General features: G+C 39.3%; 1 long non-coding RNA gene across 1 annotated transcript; it reads left to right on the top strand.

Moving 5' to 3' along the window:
- Positions 1-1,510: 1,510 nt before the first annotated feature.
- On the top strand, positions 1,511-8,316 carry LOC145544038 (uncharacterized). The gene is made up of 3 exons (XR_014081267.1): positions 1,511-1,598; positions 3,808-3,981; positions 6,039-8,316. It is a non-coding gene; the product is annotated as an uncharacterized LOC145544038 (long non-coding RNA).
- The last annotated feature ends 347 nt before the right edge of the window (positions 8,317-8,663 follow it).

Consider the following 8,663-nt stretch of genomic DNA (forward strand, 5'->3'; position numbering starts at 1 on the left):
ACTGGAGTAGCATTTTTAATTTCCTTCAAGAACTTTTTCTTTGCATTCACAATTTGGCTAAGTATTTGACACAAGAAGCTCAGCTTTCAACCTACCTTAGCTTTCAACATCCCTTCTTCCTTGAATTGAACTGAACTCTTCCCTAAACTTAATCATTTCTGGTTTATGATTTAAAGTGAGAGATGAACACTTGGGGTTATTGTAAGGTTAGTAATTGACTTAATTTCAATGTTGTTGCATCTCAGGGAATAGGGAGGCCCAAGGAGAGGGAGAGAGATGGGGGAATAGTGTTTGGTGAAGCAATTAGAACACATATATTTATTGATTAAACTCAATTTTATATGGACAGGGTTCATGATGTCCCAAAACAATTACAATAATTACATCAAAGATCACTGATCACAGATCACCATAACAAATCGACACGCACACTTCGCTATGTTTAAAGTGGATAACCAGCAAGGACCTAATGTATAGCACATGGAACTCTGCTCAATGTTATGTGGCAGCCTGAATGGGAAAGGAGCTTGGGGGAGGATGGACACATGTATTTGTATGACTGAGTCCCTTCTGCTGTTCACCTAAAATGATCACAATATTGTTAATTGGCTATACCTCAGTACAAAATAAAATTTTTAAAGCAATTGAATAATAATGAAAACGTTGGAAATTTTACAAAAATTACCAAAATATGATCCCTGGGTCAGGAAGATACCCTGGAGAAGGAAATGGCAACCCACTCCAGTACTCTTGCCTGGAAAATTCCATGGATGGAGGAGCCTGGTGGGCTACAGTCCATGGGGTCGCAAAGAGTCAGACACGACTAAGCAACTTCACCTGGAAAAAAATATGATACAGAGACACAACTCAAGCAAATGTTACTAGAAAAATGATGCCAATAGACTTGCTTGATGTAGGGTTGCCACAAACTGTCAATTTATTAAAAAAAAAATGAAATGTCTGCAAATAAGCAAAACACAATAAAATGAGGTATGCCTGTAGAGTTCTTATAAAAGAGATCCTAGATACCTCCATCACCCCTCCTGCCTTAGGAAGACACAGTGAGAAGAAGGCTGCTTATAACCAGGAAATGGGTTCTCACCAGACATGTAATCTGCTGGCTCCTCGATCCTGGAATTCTTTGTCTCCAGAACTCTGAGAAATAAGTGACTCTTGTTTAAGCCACAAGCCTATGATATTTTTGCTACAGCAGCCCTAACAGAGAAAGACCTGGACATTAAACAAAATACTTCTTATACCAAATCAGTTAAACTTTAAGCATGCTGAAAATTTGTTGAGACCTACGAGTGTTTGCCTCCCTCAGGGTTAGTTTCAAAGTGCAGGGGGACAGACTGGATTTTGTGTAATTTCCAGTAATGTAGTACAGGATGAGAACCCACATACCTTTAGTGTTGCAATAATATAAAAAGCCTCAGGAGCACCCCTGCCAACACAAGTCCTCAGAGACAGTCAAGCAAACAGTGTCTGGGGCTGCAGAAACCTGGAAAGAGAGAATCCAGGGTAAACATGACTTCCAAACTGACCATTGCTCTTTTGCTTTCTTGGCAGTTTCATGCTCTCTGTAGCATCGCGCAAAGGTAGGTACATACTTCTGATTACTAGAGCTTTCTTTATCTAATTATGATTCTCAGAAAGTAAGGCTTTAAGAACAAAATGCTTTAAGAACAACACTTATTTTCAAAACAAAAAAATTTCATTTAATGTGAACAAGGATGCAAAATGACTTCCATAGTCCTTGGACAACTTTACCTTTACTAACACTTTCTTTGGCTCTAAAGATTTATGTTTTCTTTTGATTTTAAAAGAAATTGAAATATTTTCACAGGCCCCTAAAATTACGGTGGTCCCTAGGCACTGCATCTACTATGTCTTATGCATAAGTCAGCTTTGATTGAATCAGAGTTTGAATTATTTAGGCTCTATCTCTGTTCCTCTGAGGAAGTTGTGATATTTGGGTTGGTATAAACATTTGGTTGCTAAAAATCAGATCTTGTTTTATAACACATTTATTTACATGTCTGAATATGAATTGAATTTTATAGACCAATGTATATGGGACTTCCTTATAGCTCAGATGGTAAAGAATCTGCCTGCGATGCAGAAGACCTGGGTTCAATCCCTGGGTCAGGAATCCTCTGGAGAAGGGAATGGCAACCCACTCCAGTATTCTTGCCTGGAGAAGCCCATGGACAGAGGAGCCTAGTGGGCTACAGTATATAGCATCGCAAAGAATTGGACACAACTGAGCAACTAACACTACTACTACTGTCACTATATATAAATACATATATACCTAAACCCAGTTACAATTTATATTATACTCCTTGGGATTCACAGTTGATAAATATTGTTCATTAACATTGAACTAGGTAACCCATATGTTTTAATTATCATTCTGTTGATGAAGATTCAGACAATAATCATTTCATATCTGTTTTGAAGACCCCATGAGGGATCTTAGACCCTTCTGAGAATCTGTTCTACAACAAGTAACATCTTGTTTTTAACATGTGGTTTCTAAACTTGAATTTTTCCTCTCATTAGCATTAAAGGATTTTTTTTAAAACACATCTCTGTGAAATCGACATAAGTTTCTATTAATTCTTTCTAAAGATGGTTTCTTTGTTGATGCTATTATAGCTGACCTCTTGCAAATACCATTATGGTTTCACAGAGGATTCTGCAAAATCAAGTGGAAGAAAAAGTGTCATAGGGAGGTTCAACATTAATTTTAAAAACTATAAATATTAGTTTTCTCATAGAAAATTACTCAAAGTAGTCAGCAAAAACATTTTCAATTCAGTTCAGTTGCTCAATCGTGTCCAACTCTTTGCGACTCCATGAACTGCAGCACTCCAGGACTCCCTGAAAGAAAACAAATGGAAATCAAAGGCTGGACAAAAAGTAGTCTTATTTGAAGCAATCTTCCTCTTAAAATTAAGACTTTTGTGTGTGTGTGTGTGTGTGTGTGTGTGATCCTTAACTCATTATGTTAGAGTTTAAAGAGTATGCAGCAGAGTTGTGCCTTTTAATGAAACTAGTGCCCTTTCCTTTATTATTTTCACTGCTTCCATTGTGCCAAGTCTGAGTGCACTGCTTCAGTGCCAATGGGTGGTAACATGTTCCATTCCTTTCCATTCAAAATGTGTCAAATAATGAAGAATGGTTCAGAATAGATCACATTGTAAAAGTTTAGGAATCATGTAATTGCTTTTAAAAGTGCTGAGTTATTTTGCATCTGGCAATGACGAATAACAAGGTTCTGGGTGTTCAGTGGTAAACAAAAATAAGAAATATCTTTGTTTTAATGAAACTTAATGTGGTGCAGATGTCTGTTTAGTTTTGGCTTGTGTTCCCTAGCTTCTGAATCCTAGAGGAGTAGTTTCACTTACTTGATGTAAACAGATTCCAAATCACCACCTGGGGAGCTAGTTAACTTCCATCCTTTAGAGTTAAAGTAATTGGAGAAGCAGGACAGAGTTTCTGCAATAATAAGTTTGAATTGGGAATGATTATGGCTTCCCTGGTTGTTCAGTGGTAAAGAATCTGCCTGCAATGCCGAAGACTTGCTGAAGACACGGGTTCAATCCCTGAGCTGGGAAGATCCTCTGGAGAAGGAAATGGCAACCCACTCCAGTGTTCTTGCCTGGAAGTCCCCATGGACAGAGGAACTTGGCAGGCTACAGTCCATGGAGTCACAAAGAGTGGGACGTGACCGACTGAACAACAACAGTGATTGAAGCAACTCTTGGTTCATGCTGGTTAACTTTAGCAATCTGCCTCCAGATTACCTGGGAATTCCCTTTACCGTGACTGCTGGGTCCAATGGCCTTTGGCAACGTAAGTGAAATGCTGCCGTGGCTACCGGAAAATTGTGAAGAAATCCTGTTGGGACCATTTCAGTCAACCACTGAACTCAAAGGACCATGATTTCAATGGCAAAAGAATACCTAAAAACAGGTGAATAAAGCTTCCCCCTATCTTTTTTTTTTTTAGCTCATTAACAAAGAGACCTCTGCTGAGACTTTAGAAAAAGTGGGTGCAGACAGTAGTTGTACAGATAGTTTTGAGGGGAAAAGTTGGTTTGATTTTTCGCAATTAAAATTTTCATTTATCATGGAATTTGAAAAGACCCTGATGCTGGGAAAGATAGAGGGCAGGAGGAGAAGGGGATGACAGAGGATGAGATGGTTGGATGGCATCATTGACTCAGTGGACATGGGTTTGGGTGGACTCCGGGAATTGGTGATGGACAGGGAGGCCTGGCGTGCTGTGGTTCATGGGGTCGCAAAGAGTTGGACATGACTGAGCAACTGAACTGAACTAAGGAAAACTCAGAAAACTCAGCTCCTCAATTACCTGATGGAGTCTCACTAACTCCAACCCCCCACCTTTTCTGTTGCTAATGCTTAAATGGTTTCTTTCATTTATTTGCCTCTTCAGTGAAAGAAAAAACCAGCAAAAGCAATTTTGCTTTTTTAATTACTGAAAATGTAGAGCAAAACAGTAAACTTAAAACTATTAATTTCTAAAAAAAAGAAAAAAAGCACAATGGAAAAGTTCCTTTGCTCTTATCTAATTCAATGTTAGCAGCAGCTTTGAAGGATGAGAAAAATAAATGATTAAAAAGGATAATTTTTCCATTATTTCCAAAAACTTCTCAGTAGATACGCTAACTTCAACTAAATAAAATCAGAGTTCTAGCCAATTCTGTTGGATTGGCACCCATACCACCCTATCCTTACTACTCACTGTATTTAGTCTTTCAGGGCTTTCTCTGGCCACCAATCCACTACACCAGCAGAATTGAAGACTGGAAATATTGGGAAATTAATGGCCCTGGAAGCAGCCTTTAATGACTCACCAGAGTAGCATGTAAATAGCTCTATCCCTCAGGTAGATAACTCCAAAACATGTTTTACATGGTTTCCAGTGAAGCTTTGGGCTTCCCAGGTGGCTCAGTGGTAAAGAATCCGCCTCCCAGTGCAGGAGACACAGGACACGCAGGTTCAATTCCTGGGTTGAGAAGATCCCCTGGAGGAGGGCATGGTAACCCACTTCTTGCCTGGAAAATCCCATGGACAGAGAAGTCTGGTGGGCTGCAGTTCATAAGGTCACAAAGAGTCAGACTGAAGTGATTGTAGCACACATGCAGGCAGTGAAGCTCCAATTAACCCATAACTATAAATTACACTTCATTGATTGCCTTTTTTTTATTCACTATTGCCTCTACCTCACCCACTTTGTTCACTGGGATCACTTCCAAAATAAACTACTGAAACTTGAATTCACAACTGAGTGATAGCTTTGGGACAACCAGTCCGAGACAGTAGCTTTGAATGCTATGCAAGGCTGAAAACGAACTGTTGTGTTTGGTTTCTTCTTAATTTCTAAAGTGGGTAAAATTATGCCATTTCCTATCACCAAGAGAATTTAAGGACATGTAAAATTCCTATAACTTTTAAAATAGTAAAATAAAACAATATTTTCAAATGCAATCTAGTTCAAATATAGTAAAACACATGTACATAGATTAACCAAATGTTAACACAATTATAAAGTGAACATATTAAGAGAATAATATAATGGCCTGTGCATGCTAAGTCACTTCAGTCGTGTCTAACTCTATGAGACCCCAGGGAGTATAGCCTGCCAGGCTTCTCTCTCCATGAGATTCTCCAGACAAGAACATTGGAATGGGTTGCCATTCCCTTCTCCAGGGGATCTTTCCGATGCAGGGATTGAACTCTGGCCTAGCAAAACATTTATATTTGTTTTAGATTCTTAATGATGTTCCATTAGAGAGCATTTGATGCTGCCACTCCCATCTTTTCTCTGCTGGCGGCACCCTGCTTATATTGCTTTCATGTTTACTCATTATGCTTGAACCCTGAGACTTGTGTTAGAGCAAAATTGCTACAATTTCATTATATTGAACAACAAAATAGCAAGGATTCACCAGACATTATGTTCAGGGTCATTGTTTATTGGTCAGAATGATTTATTTTGTACCATAGGTTGTCATTGTACAGGAGACCAGGATCAAGACCATCCCCAAGAAAAAGAAATGCAAAAAAGCAAAATGGCTGCCTGAGGAGGCCTTACAAATAGCTGTGATAAGAAGAGAAGTGAAAAGCAAAGGAGAAAAGGAAAGATATACCCATTTGAATGCAGAGTTTCAAAGAATAGCAGGGAGAGATAAGAAAGCCTCCCACAGTGATCAATGCAAACAAATAGAGGGAAACAACAGAATGGGAAAGACTAGAGATCTCTTCAAGAAAATTAGAGATACCAAGGGAACTTTTCATGCAAAGATGGGCACAATAAAGGACAGAAATAGTATGGACCTGACGGAAGCAGAAAATATTAAGTAGAGGTGGCAAGAATACACAGAAGGACTGTACACAAAAGATCTTCACGACCCAGATAATCACGATGGTGTGATCACTCACCTAGAGCCAGACATCCTGGAATATGAAGTCAAGCGGGCCTTAGGAAGCATCACCACGAACAAAGCTAGTGGAGGTGATGGAATTCCAGTTGAGCTATTTCAAATCCTCAAAGATGATGCTGTGAAAGTGCTGCACTCGATATGCCAGCAAATCTGGAAAACTCAGCAGTGGCCACAGAACTGGAAAAGGTCAGTTTTCATTCCAATCCCAAAGAAAGGCAATGCCAAAGAATGCTTAATCTACTGCACAATTGCACTCATCTCATATGCGGGTAAAGCAACGCTTAAAATTCTCCAAGCCAGGCTACAGCAATATGTGAACCATGAACTTCCAGATGTTCAAGCTGGATTTAGAAAAGGCAGAGGAACCAGAGATCAAATTGCCAACATCCACTGGATCATCGAAAAAGCAAGAGAGTTCCAGAAATATATCTATTTCTGCTTTATTGACTATACCAAAGCCTTTGACTGTGTGGATCACAATAAACTGTGAAAAATTCTGAAAGAAATGGGAATACCAGACCACTAGACCTGCCTCTTGAGACATTTGTATGCAGGCCAGGAAGCAGCAGTTAGAACTGGATATGGAACGACAGACTGGTTCCAAATTGGGAAAGGAGTACGTCAAGGCTGTATATTGTCACCCTGCTTATTTAGCTTATATACAGAGTGCATCATGAGAAACGCTGGACTGGATAAAGCACAAGCTAGAATCAAGATTGCAGAGAAAAATACCAATAACCTCAGACATGTAGATGATACCACCCTTATGGTAGAAAGTGAAGAAGAACTAAAGAGCCTCTTGATGAAAGTGAAAGAGGAGAGTGAAAAAGTTGGCTTAAAGCTCAACATTCAGGCACTGAAACATATATATGGTCATATGTGAAATGGATCGCCAGTCCAGGTTTGATGTACGAGACAGGGTGCTCGGGGCTGGTGCACTGGGATGACCCAGAGGTATGGGATGGGGAGGGAGTTGGGAGGGGATTTCAGGATGAGGAACACATGTACACCAGTGGAGGATCCATGTCAATGTATGGCAAAACCACTACAATATTGTAAAGTAATTAGCCTCCAATTAAAATAAATAAATTTATATTAAAAAAAAAGCTCAACATTCAGAAAACTAAGATCATGGCATCTGGTCCCATCACTTCATGGCAAATAGATGGGCAAACAGTGGAAATAGTGGCAGACTTTATTTTTTTGAGCTCCAAAATCACTGCAGATGGTGATTGCAGCCATAAATTAAAGGATGCTTACTCCTTGGAAGGAAAGTTATGACCAACCTAGACAGCATATTAAAAAACAGAGACATTACTTTGCCAACAAAGGTCCATCTAGTCAAGGATATGGCTTTTCCAGTAGTCATGTATGAATGTGATAGTTGAACTATAAAGAGAGCTGAGTGCCGAAGAATTGATGCTTTTGAACTGTGGTGTTGGAGAAGACTCTTGAGAGTCCCTTGGACTGCAAGGAGATCCAACCAGTCCATCCGAAAGGAGATCAGTCCTGGGTGTTCACTGGAAGGACTGATGTTGAAGCTGAAGCTCCAATACTTTGGCCACCTGGTGCGAAGTGCTGACTCATTGGAAAAGACCCTAATGCTCGGAAAGATTGAAGGCGGGAGGAAAAAGGGATGACAGAGGATGAGATGGTTGGATGGCATCACTGACTCAGTGGAGATGAGTTTGAGTAAACTCCAGGGATTGGTGATGGACAGGGAGGTTTGGCGTGCTGTGGTCCATGGGGTCGTGAAGAGTCAGACAGGGCTGAGTGACTGAACTGAACTGAACTGATAGATTGTCATTATTTTATTCAAATAAATGTTTTTGTCAATACTATTTTATTTATTAAGCTTTAAAAAATATGCTTATTCATATGCTCCTCAAAAGTTTCTTTTATCCCCACCATTTTGGTAGTTGGTAATGTACATGTTTACTCCACCCTCTCTACTTCCTTCTTTTCTTTTTTCCCCTCTCCCCTCTTTCCTTCTTTTTTCTTCCCTCCCTTCTTTCCTTGTAAATGTAAAATTTTTAGAAAGTTTTTTTTATTTTATGAATCACATTTTGACTTGGAAAATTTAAAATCTCCTTTGGAAACTGTTATACTTTTATTTTCAAAATGTAGAGCTAATTCCACAGAGGATTTATACACTTGAATTTCTTAGTTTGGGAATTTTGTCTTAAGT

This window comes from Giraffa tippelskirchi, chromosome 1, assembly GCF_054371585.1.
Source record: "Giraffa tippelskirchi isolate mGirTip1 chromosome 1, T2T-mGirTip1v1.2.pri, whole genome shotgun sequence".
NCBI lineage: Eukaryota > Metazoa > Chordata > Mammalia > Artiodactyla > Giraffidae > Giraffa > Giraffa tippelskirchi.